We start from the raw sequence: 22,471 nt of genomic DNA, 5'->3' as shown, positions 1-22,471 counted from the left end.
CTCTAAAAAGTAAAATCTACTAGCAAAAATTTAATGAACAAATAACCATGGAGAAAAACGAAAACTTTTGTCTAAATCTTTTTACTATTGTGTGTGAAGAACTGAAATTTGTCCACAGTTGCCTCATAAATATTAAGAGAAAATGAAATAGTTACAATTGGGCCTTTGATATCAAAAGTAGAAATAAATTTCAGTGATGTTCAAATTACTTTGTAACATCTTCTAGTAGTTCTTAAAATGTCTTTTAGATCAAGCTCATGACATAGACATACACATGATTAAAACGAACAATAAAAGTGTACTATCCTTTTTTAGTATATTGAAAACAAAATATTCAGAGCATAAAAATGAGTAAAATCAATCTAAGATAAAAGAAACAGCTTGAAACAGTATTTTGACAGTTTCCACATTCAAAATGTAACATATTGGATTATTTCAGAGTATGAAACATTTTAAATGTATTGGATATTGGTTGACTTCTTTTTCCTCAATGAATAATGCATAATTTGGTACAATGTTATCTTCATACATTAAGTGCAAAACAACCACTAAATTCTGAAAGTATTAGTTTATTCTATTACTAGTGCGTGGTAAAAATATCTGTAAATATCAAATCATACTAGTAGTTTGTCCAACAGACTGAAAATTAGTTTCCATTTTAGGAGAGTCTTTAGCCTGGGCGACAGAGAGAGGCTCCATCTCAAAAAAAAAAAAAAAAAAAAAAAGAAGACAAAGAATTAAATAGTATATAGTCACACATCGTTCCAGTATTTTAATTATATCTATTCTTTTTTTTTTTTTTTTTTTTTTTTTTTTTTTTTTTTTTTGAGACACAGTCTCCCTCTGTCGCCCAGGCTGGAGTGCAGTGGCATGAGCTCAGCTCACTGCAACCTCCACCTCCCGGGTTCAAGCAATTCTCCTTCCTCAGCCTCCTGAGTAGCTGGGATTACAGGCACTTGCCACCATGCCCGGCTAATTTTTATATTTTTAGTAGAGACAGGGTTTCACCATGTTGGGCAAGCTGGTCTCGAACTCCTGACCTCAGGTTATCCACCTGCCTCAGCCTCCCAAAGTGCTGGGATTATGGGCGTGAGCCACTGCGCCTGGCCTTAATTATACCTCTTCTGATAGATACTCAGTGATACCTCATTGTGGTTTTTGTTTGTTAAGAGGAAGAGGAATTGGACATAGTTTAAAGCTGAAATGACTCTTAGTTGGGAAAGTCACTTTGCTTATTGGAGCCTCGGTTTTCCTATCTGTAAACATTAGAAAAGGAATGCAAAATATGGGACAGTTTATGACTTTGTGTTTTATCCTTGTGCAGGAGTTATACTAATCTCTGTTACATAGTATTTTAGCATATGTGCTACTGAAGCAAGCACTCACTGTGGTTTAACTTTGCATTTTGCTAATGGCTGATGACATTGCATATCTTTTCATGTGCATATATGTCATGTGTACACACTCTTAAGTGAAGTGTCTATTCATGTTTTGTGCCCATTTTCTAATTAAATTGTTTTTCATCGTTGAGTTTTGAGAATTCTTTCTGTCTTCTAAATAGCTGCCCTTTTTCAGACATGTGGTTTGTATTTTCTTCCATTGTGTAGATTGTCTTTTCATCCTCTTCACACAAGCTCTCACAAAGCAAAACTTTTTAATTTTGGTGGGGTCCATGTTATCAATTTTGCCTTTTATGGATCATCTCTTAATGTCAAGTCTAACAACTCTTCACTAGCTTTAGACTTTAAAGACTGTCTCCTATATTTTTTTCTAAAAGTTTTATACTTTTATACTAACATCTATGATTGATTTTGAATAAATTTTTGTATAAGGCTTGAGATTTAGGTCAAGGCTTATTTTCTTGCCTATGGATGTCCAGTTGCTTCAATACCATTTGTTGAAAAGGGCATATTTCCTCCTTGGAATTGCTTTTGCATCTTTGTCAAAAATTAGTTAAGTATATTTATGTAGGTGTATTTCTGGGTTCTCTATTTTGTTCCACTAATCTATAATCCCTCTGTCAGTATCATGGTGCCTTGTTTACAGTCACTTTATAATAAGATTTTATATCAAATAGAGTAATTTCTTCTGTTTTATTTTTCTGTACAAAGATTTTCTAAAAAGTTATTCTAGAGCTGTGTTTTTTTCTGTGTATATTGTATAATGAGCTTGTCTATGCCTGTAAAAATTCTTACTGGGGGCCGGGCGTGGTGGCTCATGCTTGTAATCCCAGCACTTTGGGAGGCCAAGGTGGGTGTATCATGAGGTTAGGAGTTCAAGACCAGCCTGGCCAATATGGTAAAACCCCGTCTCTACTAAAAATACAAAAATTAGCTAGGCACCTGTAATCCTAGCTACTCAGGAGGTTGAGGCAGGAGAATAGCTTAAACTCAGGAGATGGAGGTTGCATTGAGCCATATCGTGCCACTGCACTCTAGCCTGGGCGATAGATCAAGACTCTGTCTCAAAAAAAAAAAAAAAAAAAAAAAAAATTCTTACTGGAATATTGATAGTAATTGTCATTGAACCCATAGAACAATCTGGGGAGAATTCACATTTTTTTCAATGTTGAATTTTCAAATCTATGAACATGTTACGTTTCTATATTTGTTTAGGTTTCCTTTGATTTCTTTCAACAGCATTTAATAAGTTTCCACATATAGACTCTGTACAGGTTTCAGTAAGTATATACCTCAGTAAGTACTTCATTTTCATTAGACTGATTATAAATAGTATTATGTTTTTAATTTTGGTCTACCGAAGTTCATTGGTATTATACAGTAAAGTGACTGATTTTTGTGTATTGATCTTGTATTTTGCAATCATGCTGAACTCACGTATTCATTCTAGAAGCATTTTTATAGATGCCATGGGTTTTCTACGAAGACAATCATGACATCTGTAAGTAAGGGCAGTTTTATTTCTTCTATTTTTACATCCTCTCTGTGCACACTCTCTGTTGCATTCTCTCTTTTCTCTCTCTGTTGTGAAAACTGTATATGTTCTGTTGATTGTTTTAAAGTTAACTGATCCTATCCTCTGTTATCTATGACCTACCACTGAACCTATCCAGCAAGTTTTTTAGATTTTTATTATCATATCTTTCAGTTCTATTATTTACATTTGGTTCTTTTTCATAACCTCTATTTCTTTGCTGAGATTAGAAAGTCTTTTTTTGCTATTGCAAGGAAATTTGTAATTGCTTCTAGAAAAGTTTTTGATGACTGCTTTAGAATTCTTGCCATATAATTCCAGCATTTGATTCACTAAGTGTTAGCGACATTAAATTACTTATCTCATTCAAGTTATAATATTCCTGGTTCTTGCTGTGTTGAGATTTTTTTTCTTTTTTTTATTATGTCCTGAACATTTTTGATATTACATTAGAAGATTCTAGGCCCTATTTAAATATTTTATTATAGTAAGCAGCTCCCTGTATAGTTGTAACATGCAGTTCCACAGCACTTTTTTTTTTTTTTTTTGGCTGTGGTTTCAAAGATAGTTTCATTTTTAGAGTTTCGCCTTGCTGTTTTGGTCTGCTTGATTTATTTAGTGAGGCTGAAACTCTCCCAGGTCTTTGCTGGTCCTTCTCAATGGGGCAGGAGGGGTTGCCCCATGCTGCATCACCTAGTGTCTCAAGGTAAGGAAAAAGCTTTTCCTGTCTATAAGTAAAAGGTCATGTTCCAGGTATGGCAGCTTGTTTTGACTAGTTCACTTGGCTACTCTCAGTGAGGGAGGGTAGTCTCTAGCATTTCAGGGAAGGACAATGCTTCCTCTGGCTGTTTATTCTTAGTGTGGATCCAGATCAACCCTCTTTGCCAGTGGTACTGGACTTGCCTGGTATTGCTGAGAGAACTCATATGTGATCCAAGAGAGAATGAACCTCCTAGGCATTGGCCAGGGTTACATTTTTGGGGGATGAAGGATAGTAAGATGCCCTGTCCTTATGTTGCTTTTCAACTCCCAGGGTTCCTAACCAGTGTACCTATGTATTTCTAATTTTTAGAGTTACTGTTTGACTTCATTTTGTGTTTTCTCCCCCGAGAGATTATAGTTGTACTTAGCAGATAAGAGCAGGGTAAAATTACTCTACAAAATTATGTCTGGACTCTTATTCTTCTTTAAAAACATCATTTTGGTAGTTATGTAGAGAGTGAGCTCGTTGTTTGTAAAGCCAGCATCCAACTAAATAACTATCATAATATTCAAGGGTTAAGATGTGGTGAAATGTACCACTGCAGATAGAAAGAATATGGTAATTCAAGAGATATTATAATGGTTAAATTAAAAAACAAAAACTTGTGCCCAATAACTTAATGCTTCATTGATATGTATTTGAAGATTTTTGAAAAAAATTTGTGGAACTCTTTCTCTTTAACTTTAAAATAATATTAACAATAATGCAATAAAAACAAAAATCTGTGTTGTTAATTATTGAGTTGTTACTTTGTGATTGACATTGTGCTAAATGCTTAAAATGGAAAATGCCATTTAATCTTCAAATAACAAAAATTGCGTTACTTTTATTTTAGTAATATATTTTATTTTATCCAATTTAGCCAATTCTTCTATTTCTGTTTTAAAGATTTTTTGTGTAAATTTTAAATTGACAATAATTGTATGTACTTATTGGATACAATGTGATGTTTACATATATGTATAAATTATGGAATGATTATATGGAGCTAATTAATATACATTAATATACTTATTTTCTTGTAGTCAGAACTTTCAAAATATATTCTTTCAGTGAGATGAATACTTAACATATATATTTGAAATGTAATATATATTATGAACTATGATCACTATGCTATGCAGTAGATCTGGAAAACTCATTCTTTTTGTCTAACTGAAACTTTATATCTTTTTTTTTTTTTTTTTTTTTTGAGACAGAGTCTCCCTCTGTCGCCCACGCTGTAGTGCAGCGGAGTGATCTCACAGCTCACTGCAACTTCCGCCTCCCAGGTTCAAGCTATTTTCCTGCCTCAGCCTCTTGAGTCGCTGGGACTACGGGTGTGCACCACCACGGCCAGCTAATTTTTTTTGTTTTGTTTTGTTTTGTTTTTTAAATAGAGACAGGGTTTCACCATGTTGGCCAGGATGGTCTCGATTTCTTGACCTCGTGATATTCCCGCCTCAGCCTCCCAAAGTGCTGGGATTACAGGTGTGAGCCACCATGACCGGCCAACTTTATATTCTTTGATCAACATCTCCCTATTCCTCCACCCTCCCAACTCTTAGCCTCTAGTAACTACCATTCTACTCTTATTTGTATGAATCAACTTTTTTAGATTTCACAGATGAGGGAGATCATGCAGTATTCATCTTTATGTGCCTGGCTTTTTTTCTGGTAGCATAACATCCTCCAGGTTCATCCATGTTGTGGCAAATAATCCTCTTTTTAATACTGAAAACAATTCCATTGTGTATATGTACCACATTTTCTTCATTTATCTATTGATGGACACTTAGGCGGATACCGTTCCTTGTTTATTGTGAATAGTGTCTCAGTAAATATGGAGTACAGATATCTCTTTGACATACTGATTTCATTTCCTTTGGATATATGTCCAGTAGTGGGATTGCTGGATCATATGATAGTGCTATTTGTAGCTTTTTTTTTTTTTTTTTTGAACCTCCGTACCGTTCTATGTAATAGCTATAGTAATTTACGTTTCCATGAAGTGCACAAAGGTATCTCTTTCTCAATATCCTTGCCAACACTTACTTTTGTCTTTTTGGTAATAGCCACTCTAACAGGTATGAGGTGATATCTCATTGTGATTTTAATTTGCATTGCTCTGATAATTAGTAACGTTGAGTGACTTTTCATATATCTGTTGGCCACTTATATGTCTTCTTATAATAAATGTTTCTTCAAGTCCTTTGCAGATTTTTTAATTGGGTTCTTTGTTGTCCTGCTATTGAGTTGTTTTAGTTCCTTACAGATTTGGGGCATTAACCCCTTATGAAATTTATGATTTGCAAATATTTTCTCCCACTGTGTAGGTTGTCTCTTCACCTTGTTGATTGTTTCCTTTGGTGTGTAAGAGCTTCTTAGTTTGATATGATCCCATTTGTCTACTTCTGTTTTTGTTACCTGTGTCATTTGGGTTATATTCAAAAGATCATTGTCCAAAACAGTGTCATAAATTGGTTGTTTTCTTCCAATGGTTTTACCACATCAGGTCTTAAATTTAGTCTTTAATCAATTTTGAGTTGATTTTTGTACGTGGTGTGAGATGGGAGTTCAGTTTCATTCTTCTGCATATGGATATCTGGTTTTCTCAATACTACTTTTAAACTGACTGTTCTTTCTCCATTGTGTACTCTCAGAACCTCTGCCAAAAAATCATTTGACCGTAAACGTGTGGGTTTATTTCTGACACTCTGTTTGTTCCATTATTCTATGTATCTGTTTTTATACCACTATGATGCTATTTTGATTACTATAGCTTTATAGTAATTTTGAAATCAGGTAGTATAGTATCTCCAGTATTTTTTTTTTCTTCCCTCAGGTTACTTTGGCTATTCCAAGTCTTCTGTGGTTTCACACAAATTTTAGTATTGTTGGATGGTTATTTTTAATAACAGTATTTTAGAATTGAGAATGCTATGGTTTAAAGAGGTTAAGAAACTTAACCCAGCTAATAAGTAATGGTTCTATGATTGGACTCAATTTTTTTTTTTAAGCAAATTCTCCCAAATCCTAATGGACTTAATTCTTCTTCTTCGGTTTTTTGTTTGTTTGTTTGTTTGTTTGTTTTGTTTTGTTTTTGGTTTGGCAGAGTTTTGCTCTTGTTGCCCAGGCTGGAGTGCAACCGCGCGATCTCGGCTCACTGCAACCTCCGCCTCCCAGGTTCAAGTGATTCTCCTGCCTCAGCCTCCCAAGTAGCTGGGATAACAGGTATGTGCCACCACACCTGTTTAATTTTTTATTTTTGGTAGAGACAGGGTTTCTCCATGTTGGTCAGGCTGGTCTCAAACTCCCGACCTCAGGTGATCCACCCGCCTCAGCCTCGGAAGTGCTGGGATTACAGGCGTGAGCCTCCGGGCCCGGCCTGGATTCAATTCTTAAACTCTATTGTTAACTGATTCTACATTAAATCAACACACAATTGATTAAGTCTAAATCCTTAGTGGTTTAAGGGTTAATTTTTAAAATAAAAATTACAAGTATATATGCTAACATTTTGATATTTTCTTTTAAATATTCAAAGATATTTAAACCATTTAAATTCGTAACTCTGTACTACTTTTCTCATAAATCAAAGTAAGGACATACTATCCACAAAAAAAACAATAATTTTTTTGTGTTCTTAACATGATTCATGTCACTGACTTTTGCATAACTAATAAGTGTGTTATGTGGCATAAATCAGAAGGGTTATACACCAAGAAGAAGGCATATTCAACACCAATTGCTATGTAAAGCATTTGGAAATCCTGGAAGTAAACATATTTTATTACCCAACTTTTACTCGGAGAAGAAAGTTTTCATACATAAATTTTTCAGTTGAAGAGCTGGCTTTCCCTTAATGTGGAAGACATAAATACTGCTGCATTTTTAGCGATAATGAAATTTGAATTTAGCCAAGTTGCTTTATTTACATACTGCCTTTGTGTTAATAATTTAACAAACTGTGGTATAATTTAGGGACTAAAAATATCATTCTTGTGTGCTCACAGTAAGTTTTACACTATAATAAGCACATTTTGAAGATTAATTTTGATGAAATTAATATTGTGAGAGGATTTATAATTGTATACAGCAGGCAAAAATGTTTGGGATTTTCACACAAAAGTAGAATAAAATATGTATAGCAGAATCAATGTAATTTTATTTTTTATATTACAATATCTTTAACTTCCAGTTACTTAGTTTTCTGGTTCCAAATTTATAGGAATCAGTATGCATACAAAAGGAACCTGAGACTCCTGATCAAGAGAAAGTATTCAGACTGAAAGAAAGATGAATCATTGGAAAAAGCTTCAACTATTTTCTAGTTTATTTATTTGTATTATTAGTAGTATTTTTTTGAGACAGAGCTTTGCTCTGTTCCCCAGGCTGGAGGGCAGTGGTGCCATTTCAGCTAATTGCAACCTCGGCTTCTCAGGTTCAAGTGATTCTCACACCTCAGCCTCCTGAGTAGCTGGGATTACAGGCACACACCACCATGCCTGGTTAACTTTTAGTAGAGACGTGGTTTTGCCATGTTGGCCAGACTGGTTTTGAACTCCTGGCCTCAGGTGATACCCCTGCCTCCACCTCCCGAGGTGCTGAGATTGCAAGCGTGAGCCACCACGCTCAGCCAAGCTTCAACTATTTTCTAGTTTTGTTTTTCCTTAATTGATATCTTAGATGTCTTCTTGTTTCAGCGTGACTATCAAATGTATTCTACAAACTTTTTGAAGTCACAAAATAAGGATACTCTAAGGAACATAGATTGTTCTGATTGTGGATATTTATTTCACACTATAATATGTTTACCTAATGGAAATAACACCATATCCCTATTCTGTGTGAAATATACCAGGAATGGGAATGAGTAATTGTAAATCATCCTGAAAGTGTTTAATTGTCTTCTAGTAAAACCACTTCTTATTTTGTATATATTTTTATAAAAGGTACTGAGTCTAGACTTGCTTTAATATCCTAAAAGCACTAACATTCACACCCTTCCCTGAAGCATTTTGAAATTAAAAACTAGTTCTACACGTGAAAAAAATAATAAAGATCTAATTTTGTTTCTTTTTAAATCATGAATTTTGGATAACTGCAGCTAGGTCATTTAATACAATCTTACCAGAAAATGGGCTCACTGCCTGACACGCATAGAAGCCAATACGATGGCACTGGCTTTTGAGAAAAGAAAGGCTTTATTGTAAGGCCAGCCGGCAAGGAGACAAGAGACGCAGTTCAAATCTGTCTACCCAATTTGGGGTCTGGGGCAAGTTTTAAAGGGTCAGGGGGCAAGTTTTAGAGGGTCAGAGCGCAAGGGGAAGAATTTGGGAATGCTGGCTTGTCAAGGTCTGATTTGACCATTTGAATAAGGTATGCTAGGGTGGATTTTAGCCCTGTTATATGGTTTGAATTTGTGTCCCTGCCCAAATCTCATGTGATCCTCAATGTTGGAGGAGGGGTCTGGTGGGAGGTGGTTTGATCATGGGGCAAACGTCCCCCTTGCTGTTCTCATGATAGTGAGTGAGTTCTCACGAGATCTGGTTGTTTAGTTTGTAGAGCCACCCCCTTCTCTCTCTTCCTCCTGCTCCAGCCATGTAAGACATGACACCTTCCTCTTCACTTTCCACCATCATTGTGAGTTTCCTGAGGCCTCTCCTGCAATGCTTCCTGTACAGCCTGTAGAACCATGAGTCAATCAAACCTCTTTTTAAAATAAATTATCCAGTCTCAGGTAGTTCTTTATGGCAATGTGAGAATGAACTAATACATTCTGAATCTTCTGGGCCAAAAGATCCCTCACCTTTGAAAGGGTTCCAGTATTTAAGTTCTGATCATGTCCCAGCCTTTTTGGTTCTGTAGGGAGGAATCCTTGGTTCTGAGTCTTGTTAGAAGTCAAATCTTTTTCTATTGCATGTGATGGGGTTACATAACTTCCAGTTTAGGCTCTGTTATACCTACAAGATAACTTGACATTATCATATCAACAGAGTAGGCCCACTATAGGTTGGTTCTGCAGTTACAATAATAGGAAAGGTAAATCAACATGTCACATAGAATATTTTCTTTTTCAAATATTTTATGACACATATTGAAGGAATAATTTTGTGAGCAGATCATGCTATATTTAAATCTGATTAACACAATATTCTATTTAAATTTTGTTTTTTTAAGATATAAATTCTTAAATACATTTCTGTTATGGCACTTGTCTTACTCAGAAACATTAATATCCTGCTCACTCTCCTCTCATGCCCAGTGACTAAACATTGCATTCAGGCTTCTTCATTTTCAGGCCTATCCACTTTCCCGCGGATACTTCTAGCACTGCACCTTCATTTTGGTCATGCTAATTTCCATATATTCTTCATTGCTCACCCTACACAAACAGATGGACCATGGATAATGTCCACTATTGTCTTTTGTGTATTGTTGATTCTCTCTCTCCTCTCTTTCACAGTAAACAAGTGGAGTTCTGCCCTTTCACCACTGTCATTCTGACTCCCATGACAGTCTATTATATTTAGACATATAAACCAAAAATAAAATTCTAAGCCCCTTAACCAACTGAAAGGACTCCCAACCTTTGACTAAAGGAACCTGAAGACCTAGTTCAGGTTATGACAGGAAGGGGGTTGGATATGCTCCATTATACCCATTCCCTAACATATACCCCCAGTTTAACCAATCAGCATTAACATTAAAATAGATTTGTCATAAGATTGACAAAACACTCTTTGTAACAATAAAGTGTCAAATTCCAACCTGTCTCTGGTATAGCATCACATGACAGAGAGAAGACCCTGAAGAAAATCGAAGTGTTCTACCCTAAAATATATTTCTTTGACATATTTTGAAATGGACTTGCAAAGTCGTCCCTTGTGGGGAAAATTTGCATCCTGTAGAGAATCTCCTTCCCTTTCTAGGTCTTTTCCAGATCCAGGAGAGATTTAACTAAGAGTTTGACACCTTTTACTGTCCCAAAAGAGACATTTACCATTTATTCTCTCTGAAGCTTTCTATTCAGAGGCTTCATCTACATAACAAGAACATTGGCTTCCATAACCCTTCTTATCTTAATTCAAGCATTTCTTTCTGCTGATTCAACTCTTTAGGCAAAGCTTAATTCTTTTTTATTTATTTATTTATTTATTTATTTATTTATTTATTTATTTGAGAAGGAGTGCTCTGTTGCCCAAGTTGGAGTACAATGGCATGATCTCAGCTCACTCTAAACTCCTACCTCCGATTCAAGAGATTTTCTTACCTCAGCCTCCCAAGTAGCTGAGGTTACAGGTGCCCACCACCTCGTCTGGCTAATTTTTAGTTTTTTATATACATATATATATGTATATGTGTATATATATACTTTTAAGGTAGAGATGGGGTTTCACCATGTTGGCCAGACTGGTCTTAAACTCCTGATCTCAGGTGATCCACCTGTCTCAGCTTCCCAAAGTGTTGGGATTATAGGCATGAGCCATTGCACCTGGCCTAAGCTTAATTCTTTCAACCAATTGCTAATTAGAAAATTTTTGAATCCATTTATTACCTGTAAGTCCTTGGCTTTGAGATGTCCTGCCTTTCTGGGCCAAACCAACATATACCTTACATGTATTAACTTATGTCTTAGCTTGTAACTTCTGTCTACCTAAAATGTATAAAACCAAGCTTAACTTGATTGACTAGGGCATATGTTCTCAAGACATCTTTAGACTCTTTTCCAGGCCATGGTCACTCATATTTGGCTCAGACTAAACCTCTTTAAATATTTTACAGAGTTTGGCTTATTTCATTAACAGAGCATACTGTCCCCCATTTCTTTCTCCTTTCTCTTGATAAGACATTGGGGTTTTTAACATAGGTCTATGAACTTGAAACCATTAAATTCCATATGTGTAAAACTATTATCTTAGGAATACAATTTTAAGAGTTTCTATGGTTCTGTTTCTAATCTTCATAGTATATCATGACAATTATTTTTGTCTCTCCAACTGGATTGGAAGACCCCTGTGGGCAGCATCTCATATTCATTAAACAAAAATATCTCAGTAATGTGGATAATAATGAGAACCCAATTCCCGCCTCAGAGAATTATGATTCAGTGTTTATTATTTAAATGAAATTGCACAAAGTGTGTTGGGGGCAGGAATGTATTAGTTGATAAGAAAGAGAAAGATTATTATATTAGAGGAAAAAAGAAAATAATCTGTGTGAAGTTACAAGGACAAACGAATTATGTACTTCATACAGGTAATAATTCCTCAGGAATAAACGTGTGTGTGTGTGTGTGTGCGCGCGTGCGTGCGTGCACGTGTGTTTGTGCATTGTACGTGGTGTAATCTTTGATATGTCATGTGAGTAACTATATAGTTTTGCTCCTCAACATGTGTAGCTGGACCCCTTGCAACAGTATTATCATTATCACGTGGAAGAATGTGAGAAATGCAGAAATTTTGGCCACATCCCAGAACTACTGAATCAAAATTCTGTTGTTCTTTTTTACTGTAACTATTTTATTACATTATAATAATTAGGAGCTGTATGGTTCATGACAAAAATATTGCAAATTTCAGATCACTTCACAGCACATGCTCCTATAACCATTTAAAATTTAAAAATTAATTTCAATTAAAAGAGTGGTCATTCTTAATGTTTGATATGACCAACATTCCTAGGTCAGTGCAACCAAATGATGGAAAACAACTGGATCACACTGCATATGTCCCACAAAAGCAAGCACGATGTACAAAATGTGCATGTTTCAGTTTCCACAAAATACATTCCAGGTAAACATGTTAATTAAGCAATAGTACTAGTAAGAAATTGGCACTCAAAGAAAAAAATGCAAAAGTATTTTCAACATGAAAATACAGGACAGTGGAATTGGAAACTTCTGGATAAAACATTGTAACCCAGTTAGCTCTATTTGGGGGGTGGGGATGGGCCCTCAACATTTCTGCAGATAACTTTTTTTTCCCCTAAATTCATCTAAATTACCTATCATTATCCCAAACAGGCACTTCAAACTATTAAACTAAAACACAAATCTTAGTCTAGCTATGACTATTCTTCAAGAACTCATGTGAGTATCTTTAGAAAGAAGTTTTCATTTTTTGACAGACAGATATCAGTAGTATGCTATTCAATTGCTCAATGCAGAATTCATGCTATCCAGTACTAACACAGAAGTTATTAAATATAAATTCAGCCTTAAAGTAACTGCTTGTTTATAAAAAACATTACTACATAATTATCAAGAAATCATGACTTTTTGACAAACGGAAATCTTAAGATAGTTTTTACCTCTAAAGAAATAAACAGTAAGCTTTACGAGGCTGAGACGGGCGAATCACCTGAGGTCAGGAATTTCAGACCAGCCTGGCCAATAGGGTGAAACCCCATCTCTACTAAAAATACAAAAATTAGCTGAGCATGGTGGCACATGCCTATAATCCCAGCCACTCGGGAGGCTGAGGCACGAGAATCGCTTGAAGCTGGGAGATGGAGGTTATAGTGAGACAAGATGACACCACTGTGTTCCAGCCTGGGTGACAGAGTGAGACTCTGACCCCGCCAAAAAACAAACAAAAACAAACAAACAAAAAGTAAGCTTTATGAATTAAATATTAAAGTATTTTTCATTGTAAGATTTCTCGTTATTAAAACATTGGAATGTATTACTGTTACCAGGGGTAGTCCTACTTGTAGATTACCTAAGAAATTCTTTCAGCACTATCGTTATTAAAATCTCCTTCCACTGGATAGGGTTCTGTCTGTTCGTACCAGGTTTGAAAATTCCTACTGTCACTAATGAATTGGGCAGCAGAGAGGTGTTCAAAGGATCAGCCACCACCTGAAAATTAGCTATTAGGTCAAATCCCATTATGATATCTGCCAGATTCTTCTGAGACCTGAGGAAATAAGATGCAGGGGATTTTGATGTGATTTTATGGGAAACCTTCATGGCGATATCCACAGAAGCAGTAAAGGTTATGGTTAGGAGAATTAGAAGCATTAAAATTGCATCAAGTCATGGGGCATGTGGAAGGCAGGCAGGCAAGATGACACTAATATGGAAGGAGAGTCCTAAAATGAGAATGGATATTCAAATATAAACTTTACCTCTTGCACAATTTTGCCCAAGATTGGCACTGAAGATGGTAACATAGGTTAAAAAGTTACAGATTGTGCTGAGCTTGACAAATAAGCGTATCCTATGTAAACGGAATATAAATCATATAGTTGTAAAAAAGCGAAGAGTTTGAGATGACTTTTTTTTTTTTTTTTTGAGACAGAGTTTTGCTCTCGCCTAGGCTGCAGTGCAGTGGCACAATCTCGGCTCACTGCAAGCTCCGCCTCCCGGGTTCACGCCATTCTCCTGCCTCGGCCTCCCGAGTAGCTGGCACTACAGGCACCCACCACCACGCCTGGCTAATATTTTGTATTTTTAGTAGAGATGGGGTTTCACCGTGTTAGCCAGGATGGTCTCAATCTCCTGACCTCGTGATCCGCCCACCTCAGCCTCCCAAAGTGCTGGGATTACAGGCGTGAGCCACCGCGCCCGGCTGAGATGACTTCTTTTAACATGAAGAAAAGGATACTAAGTGATTTCCTCTAAATCAGAGTCCTAAAAGACACATATCTAGAACCTAAGTCACCTTCCTTCTAGTCCAGTGATATTTTCATCTCACCACACCATCTCACTTCATGTATTTTAAAACAAGTAACATTTTAAGTGTATTAAAAGCATTGTTTTTATTAATATTTATTTTTAAAGTAGTAATCTTAAATATGGATCAGACTTGAAAAGTGTTTATGAAATGTTAATTTGACCATTGTTAAGAGACTAGCCAAACCTAGAGATTTTAAAGCTTTTTCACTTCATTGTTTAAAAAATAATAATGTCTTGGCACGCCACCACCCCAAAATCTCAACTTTTGGGTTAATATTTAAAAGTAATTTTTAAGAAAGAGTTTGTTTTCTAAAAACAAAAGCAGTGCTCTTGGTTTGTCAGCAGGACCACCACAGAACGAGAATGTATCTTGTTGAGCTATCCAAACTGTCCTAATCCTTCCCCATTTTGACCAACCAATGCATGACAACACTGGATGACCGTGGGGACACAGTCCATGCTGTGAAACTCTCTATGAAGCTCAAATATCCACACAGGGCCTGGCTTTGCAACCTTGGTCTCTTCAGCACCTACTAAGCTATGACTGGCCCAGACAATCTTTAATATCACAAGCAGAATTAAAACTATCTCCAAAGACTGAAGTTGAATAAAAGATTTAAAGTTATACTATGAAAGAGCAATCTGACACAGGGAGACTACATTTAATTCCTATGATAATTTTTTGTACCTGTTAAAATTCTTTCAATTCTTATAAAAATTTAGTGCCATATAAATATAGCCCCAAAATGGTTGCTATAATTCCAGTTTCATACTGGGTCTGCCTTAACAGGAAAAGCTATTAGGAGTCTTTACAGTAATTTATCTAATGTGAAAAGGAAATGGCCTTATAATAGTTTCCATTGCCTTGTAATTTTTTCCATTTTTTTCTTTTTATAGAAAAAATATAATATTTTTGGGAGAGTGACCATGACTAATAGCAGTGGTAAGGGGGACAAAACTTTTGTGAACAGTGTAACTTTACATTCACCAGGGTTGACAAACTACAGGACATGATGCCTAGAAGAAGGATCATCAGGAAGCCCACAAATTTGTGTTCCCTCAATGTTTCAGGAAAACCAATTATAAAGCCTCAACTGAAATTATAATTAGTAATTAATCCATTTATGTGACTGGATAAAACACAGAATAGGGATGATTCAAAAGCTTCATTAATTTGTTTCTCACCGATGTTCACAATTGGTAAGAAAAATAAGAAGTAATCAACTGCATGCACCAAAAAACCCAAGACAGAAATCATAGGTATTCAGTTTCTTTTGTGCAGGCATTGCTAGTTTGAAAACCAAAACTCTGGTAATACTGGCACTTAGAGGAAAAAAAAGTTTGTGCTGTCATTTTAAAATAAGCATTTAAGGTAAAAACTAACAGTTTGCATGGAGCAGGAAAACAATTAGGTAATGCTAAAACAATGCTAATAATTTAGTGTAATGTATAAAAATCACTTTTACTTAAGTATGTCTTAAGAAAAAAGTACAAATTGTATTTACATAATTACACACTTTGACTTCTTTTTCTTCTTATCATCTTTGTTCATCTTTTCTTTATTTCTCAAACTAATGTATGGAAGGCATCATTAACACTCTGTCTTGTCTTTGCTGATGTTTCAATAAAAGGAATCCCCTAACTGCTTGCTAAGTCCTGAGCCTGTTTTGTGTCTACTATTCTGGAAGGCAAGTCACATTTTATTTCCTACTACGACCAAAGGCACATCTTCAGAGTCCTTAAATCTTTTTATTTCTTCTCTATAATTGTGCATATCTTCAAATGATTTAATATTATTTATGGCAAATAAACAAAGAACCCCTCCCCTGCCCACCCAGTCCTCATGTACTGGTCCCTCACTGCATTGTACTCTTCTTGACCTGCTGTGTCGAGAATATCCAAGAGACAGGTTTCTCCATCAATTACTACTTGCTTCCTGTAGGAATCCTCTATTGTTGGCTCATATTCGTCCACAAAATGATTCTGAATTAGCTGTATCGTCAAGGCACTCTTGCTTACGCCACCAGCTCCAACTACCGCAAGTTTATATTCAGTCATGGGAGCCGCTGAGCCTCTGGCCCTGCCGCTGCCTTCAGTGCCTGCGCCAGGCTAGCTCCCAGTCCGAAAGGCGGGGGCCGGGAGTAGTGGTGGAGCTTCATCTAAGCCAGTATTTGTCTTATATACTTTAAGTGAATGTACTTATTCTCAAGGTAAGACACTCAAAGTTCATTCCGTTCTTTAGCAATTTATGATGCAGGATAATGTCAAGCTCTAAAGATTCATTTTATTTCAAAGAACCAGCAAATTTCAGTAGATCTTAATGTTACACAATGCACTAAATAGTAGACCATGCTTCTCCCTGGAGTCATTGTTTTCTAAATTGCAGTGTAGTAGCTAAAAAGCATCTGCAAATAAGAATAACATTGTGAATCTTATTGAAAGTTTGAGGTCAGTTTTGTCATGGTGCATTCTTCATCATCTGTCAGGTTGTTGGCATGTGAAAGGCCCCTCCAGAGGATAAAGAATATTCTGCTAGAAATAGTCTCCTCCAGTTTTCTCTTCAAACAGTAACTTGGGTCAAAATCATCCTTACTAGGTCACTGTTATAAACAATATTTCGGATATTTTTGACATGTTACTGTGCATTACATCAAATCAAATTTTGATCATGCTTTGTAAAATTCCTGATATGTCTAATGCTATTGTATTCTCCTAGTGAATATTCAAATGTGGCAATAAATAATGTCCAGTACCTATTTCTAATAAGTTTAGTTTGCTTTAAATCCTTATCTGCTAAAAATTTTTCTCTAGATCTTGAAATTACTCCACAGTTTACTAGTGACTATGATACTTAGCTTCCTCATCTTTTGTTTTTTTTTTTTGAGACGGAGTCTCACTCTGTCACCCAGGTAGGAGTGCAGTGGCGTGGTCTCAGCTCATGGCAACATTCGCCTCCCGGGTTCAAGCAATTCTCCTGCCTCAGCCTCCCAAGTAGCTGGGATTACAGGAGCTCCCTACCACATCTGGCTAATTTTTGTATTTTTAGTAGAGGCAGGGTTTCACCATGTTGGCCAGGCTGGTCTCAAACTCCTGATCTCAAATGATCCACCCACCTTGGCATTCCAAAGTGCTGGGATTACAGGCATGAGCCACCATGCCCGCCAACAGCTTCCTCATCTTTAAAATGAGATACAGTAGTACCTGTATTATAGGGTTATTATAAGGATTAAAATTTAGTAAGTGAAATGGTTTATGACAATATTATAATTGAAATATGATGTCAAAATAAATTTGTTTACCTGAGTAGGATGAAATGCTTCTTTAAGAGGAATCATTTAAATTTCTTACATACTTTTATTTGCACATTGCAGCAAAATACATGCATGTTAAACTACCAGCATAACTTAATTCATGAATGCATTTATATACATGAGGATCTTCATGGCCCCAGGAACACATTAAACTTTTCTGATACAATTTTTCTTTACTTAGAATTTGTTTTCTTCTTCATATATTGCTTTTCATTTGTTTATACTGTACTTTCATCTATATAATATGCATTAAAATATAAAGATGTTTGCTTTTTCAAGTAATCAATTTTGACAAACTTTTTATCATATGAAAAATTAATAGGTAAGCACTCAAACATTGATGAATAAAGATACTAAACAGCAGTAGCTATAGGCAGATCACCCACCCGCTACCCTCTGTTTCCAAACAGAAGTAATCAGCCCTTCCTCTAATTTCATGTTCTTTCTCCCAGTGGTGGAGTGTTCTAGATTGTATCAGTCTAGCTTGTTATTTTGATTTCCATCAGGAACTGGATCCATCCTTACTGAAGCGCAGATAGATGACATCATAGAAATAAATTGTATTAGTCTGACATAATTGTTCTGTATGCAATCTTTGCATTTATGGAAGAAAAGGTTAGTTTTCTTTAGTGCACTAATCCAAGACTTGCTCTCTTCCTCCATTGTAAAAAGCAGTAAATTGATAATACTGTTTTAGTGATAGCTGTCATATAACTTACTATAAATTATACAGCTCTTAAACTGCCCTCATTTTCTCTTTGGAGAGGCCTTATTAAATAAAAGCACCATGCTGCTGCAACTACAGTGAGGTTTCAAAAAGCCAAATCTCCTCACATTGCTTGTATCCTTTAAATCCTTCAATGTTTTTCTGCTCCTTCAAGTCAAATACACAGACTTCCCTGATCTAGCATGCGTCTGCCTACCCAGCCTCATCCCACCTACCCCTGCCATTCATTCTGAACTCCATCTGGGTTGGGTGCTTAAATATTCTGGAATATGTCACACTCTTTCTGCATATTCCTGGTATCTGTTTTTACCCCCCTTGTCCTCCTATAAATAACATAAATACCACTCTGCTTAACTCTCCTAAACAAGAAAACTTGATTCATCTTTCTGGTCATAGAACATATTTTTATTGTAGTATTTTTGTCATTGTTTACTTCATGTCTCTTTCTGCCACTGTTGTTTGGCTCCTAAAGGTAGGGCTTAAGATCTTTGTCAGAGTTATTCAAATTGTCAAGTTATTTTTCTTTGTACATTGCTTCAAAGAAAAATAAGCATTTTAGAATTTTAAAAGAAAATAAAGGCACTTATGATTTTTTATGTTTTTAATAAGACAAGGATAATAATGGGCAAATTTGAGAAAATAGTACGGTAAATTAAAATCGTGTGTAAGGTCAGTTGGATAAATAACATTTACTGAGTGCCTTCAATGTCTCAGGCATTTTACTGGATTCTTTTTATTTGTTAACAAAGAGTTGTTAAGAACTTGGAAAATAATGATGAAAGCTTGACTGTAAGATAAAAGAAAAAAACAGTTCTAGTTATTGATATCTCAAATGGAAAAATTTATAACCATCTTTATACGTACCAGATATTCAAATAAAGCATAGAAAGAAACAGATTAACATGGAACTCTAGTTGATCAGTTTCCAGGACATAGGCCTAACAGTTGAGGACTGTTCATTGATTTGGATAGAGAAACAGTAGCAATTACCTCAGTGTATATAAATTATGGGTTCCTAGATTATAATAAATTAAGATGTATTATGGTTGAGCTATTATTGAACAAATTTAGTTCAAATGAGTTACATTTTTACTCCTTTTTATAAGATAGCATTATGGATCATGTGCTAAAAATCAGTAATCAGTTTTGGGTTTTGTATCTTTTTGTATGAACAAAAAGAAGACATAAACAGTAAATTCTTGAGTATACTATAGATATTCTTGACTTACAATGGGGTTATGTGCTGATAAACCCATAAAAAGTATCTTAGTTGAGGAGAGGCCAAGATAGTGAATTAGAAGCAGCTGCAGTCCACGGCACTCACAGAGAGGAATGAGAGGAGGTGGAACTATGGGTTTAACATTTTATACATGTGGACAATATATGTGTGCATATGTACAAATGGTACAAATATACATTTGTAGACAATATGTACAAAAGTCATGTGACAAGTTCAGGAAACTTAAAGAGAGCCGGTATGCCTAGAATGCAGAGAAAAGGGATAGAATATTGCAAAATGAGGCCAAACATGGTTCCTCATACCTGTAATCCCAGCACTTTGGGAGGCTGAGGTGGGCAGATCATGAGGTCAGGAGATTGAAACCAGCCTGACAAACATGGTGAAACCCCGTCTCTACTAAAAATAGCTGGGCATGGTGGAGTGCATCTGTAATCCCAGCTACTCAAGAGGCTGAGGCAGGAGCACTGCTTGAACCTGGGAGGTGGAGGTTCCAGTGAGCCGAGATCCCACCACTGCACTCCAGTCTAGGTGACAGAGCAAGACTCCGTCTTAAAAAAAAAAAAAAAAAAAAAAGAATATTGCAAGATGTGGTTGAAGAATTAGGATCTTGTATGCCAAGTCAATTTTTTTTTTAATCCTAGAAGCAATGAGAGGTTTCTGAAGAATTTCAATGAAGATGACATTATCATATTTGTCTTTTTAAAGATCTCTCTGATTGTAGTGTGTACAATGAATTGGGGGAAGGCAGCATGAATGAGAGAAAACAAGTTAAACAGCTACTACAATGGTCCAGGTAAGACTTGGCTGTTTTTTGAACTTTAATGGCAGTGAAAATTTTAAAAATTATAATAGATATAAATTATAATAGATTAAAGAGATGATTAAGGAGAAAAATAACAGGTCTTGGTTATGGGATGGTTATGAGTTTTGTGGATAAGAGATACTTTAAAGATGTTTAGTTCTCTTAGATGTAACTCCATGGATCCTGGTGCCACCTAATGATATGGTAAATGCTGGAAATTAATAAGTAATCTTCATAAATTAATGAGTAATAGGTATGTAAACACGTAAGCTTTATCTGATATACACAGAACCTTATGTTGTAACTCATTCAGACTTCAGTTTCATGAGCAAGACCAGGTCAGACCTGGCTGGAAAAGTGCATATCATGGATTCACTGTTGGGCACATTGAATTTAATGTGATTTTGATAGTGAAAATGCAGACTAGCTGATTTTTCTAGATTACAGTGGTAGTCATTAGTGCTACTATGCCTTATGCTTGTTTCATATTGCCTGGGAGAAAGAGTATAGGGAAGTAGTAATAAAGGAAGGAGTACAATTAAAGGCTGAAGAACTAAGATATTTTATGGCTGACATAGAGAATAAATTTGCATGGGAGATGCAAGAATTAGAACATTTTCACTGTGCCAAATGCAGATTGGTCAGGTAAGATTAAGATAAAGGTAACTGCTATCAAAAATATATAGTACATCACAGATAGAGCTCTTCTGTCTTCACTAAAAGAGGACAAACGTTTGGATAATGGGTATAATCTCTACCCCATCAAGAAAAGGCCAATTCTTGGAATTATAATCAGAATATAAATACTGGCTCTGCAAATAAATTAAATGGGTCATAGAGACCTAACAGAATGTTAAACTCTTTCCTCATGCCTACAACAATCGTTAAAGGTATATAGTGACTGTTGTTAGAAGGGCATACAATTAGTGAATTCAAGTAATGGCAATATTTGGGAATGATGTAAATAGTTATTATCTTTAGATATATACTTATAGTGCCATGCATAAAAAGTGTCTGAAAATACAGATGTGAGAGTCAGCTCTTAAGGAAAAATGAGCAGAGAAGATCTGAGTTGGGTAGTGGTGGAAAAGCCCACCAGCCAATGGACTCGTGTTGAAATAAGGACTTCATTTTGGTGTTCAAGCTGTTAAGTACTCAATTATCCTTAAAATGCATTTCTTCCTTGATTTGAACAGCAACATTCTTACCCTGTGCTCTTCTTAGTCTCTTTGTCTTAAACCTCAGAACTTTCTATCACTCTCTGTCAGATATTCCCACCAATATTTTATAGACACCTAAAGTTCAGTATGTCTACCTCGCAACTATGTACGTTTATTATGCATCCAAAAATAAATGAACAAATTTTCAAAACTGTGGCTAAATGGTATGTGATACAATCAACTTGTTGAAATGTCTGGTGAGGGGATATCTGTGGCAACCTTCCCAAAGCATTATAGTGAATATTCCAAGTCTAATTTGTCTTCAGATGACTTTTAGGAGGTATGAGTAACAGAAGAAGGTGAGGGAGAAGGAGGGAAAAAAGCAGAAGGGTAGAGGAGAGCGGAATGAGAATTATGTGAAACGGCACCATTAAATGCCTAATAAATAATGTAATAATATTGCTGTTAAAGCCAAAAAAGCCTTCAATATGTCAAACTTAAACTAAACATACTGTTTAAGTAGCACACACAATTTATTGAATTTATACAGGAACACTATCCGCTCCATGAATATCTGCCCCAGCATTCTTTACTGGCACATGTTACAGTTTGGCCCCACTAAACAAAAAGCCTGTCATAATTACGAAAACTGGTTTTGTACAAAAATTAGCATGAATATAGTGGGAGAATGGCTGTTTGAAATTTATTAAGAGGGTGTGTGAATTCTGACCCTCTTCATTTTTTTCAGGCTGAAACTATAATCAACTTCCCTGTCTTCTTGGTATCTCTCTTCCTCATTGGTGATATCATGTTTTACTTTTTACTTCCTTGTATTACTGTGATCCTTTTTACTTTTCACCTCCTTGTATCA

The 22,471-nt window shown here is 35.7% G+C and overlaps 1 non-coding gene and 1 pseudogene across 1 annotated transcript; both read right to left on the bottom strand.

The window, feature by feature from the left end:
• Positions 1–1,279: 1,279 nt before the first annotated feature.
• On the bottom strand, positions 1,280–1,382 carry LOC126954032 (U6 spliceosomal RNA). Its single transcript, XR_007725487.1, has one exon. It is a non-coding gene; the product is annotated as a U6 spliceosomal RNA (small nuclear RNA).
• A 14,479-nt stretch (positions 1,383–15,861) lies between these two features.
• LOC126952011 (GTPase HRas-like) lies at positions 15,862–16,418 on the bottom strand (annotated as a pseudogene).
• Positions 16,419–22,471: the final 6,053 nt, after the last annotated feature.

This window comes from Macaca thibetana, chromosome 4, assembly GCF_024542745.1.
Source record: "Macaca thibetana thibetana isolate TM-01 chromosome 4, ASM2454274v1, whole genome shotgun sequence".
NCBI classification, from domain to species: Eukaryota; Metazoa; Chordata; class Mammalia; order Primates; family Cercopithecidae; genus Macaca; species Macaca thibetana.
The sequence above is the reverse complement of the archived record's forward strand: the minus strand, read 5'-3'. Positions and strand labels throughout refer to the sequence as shown.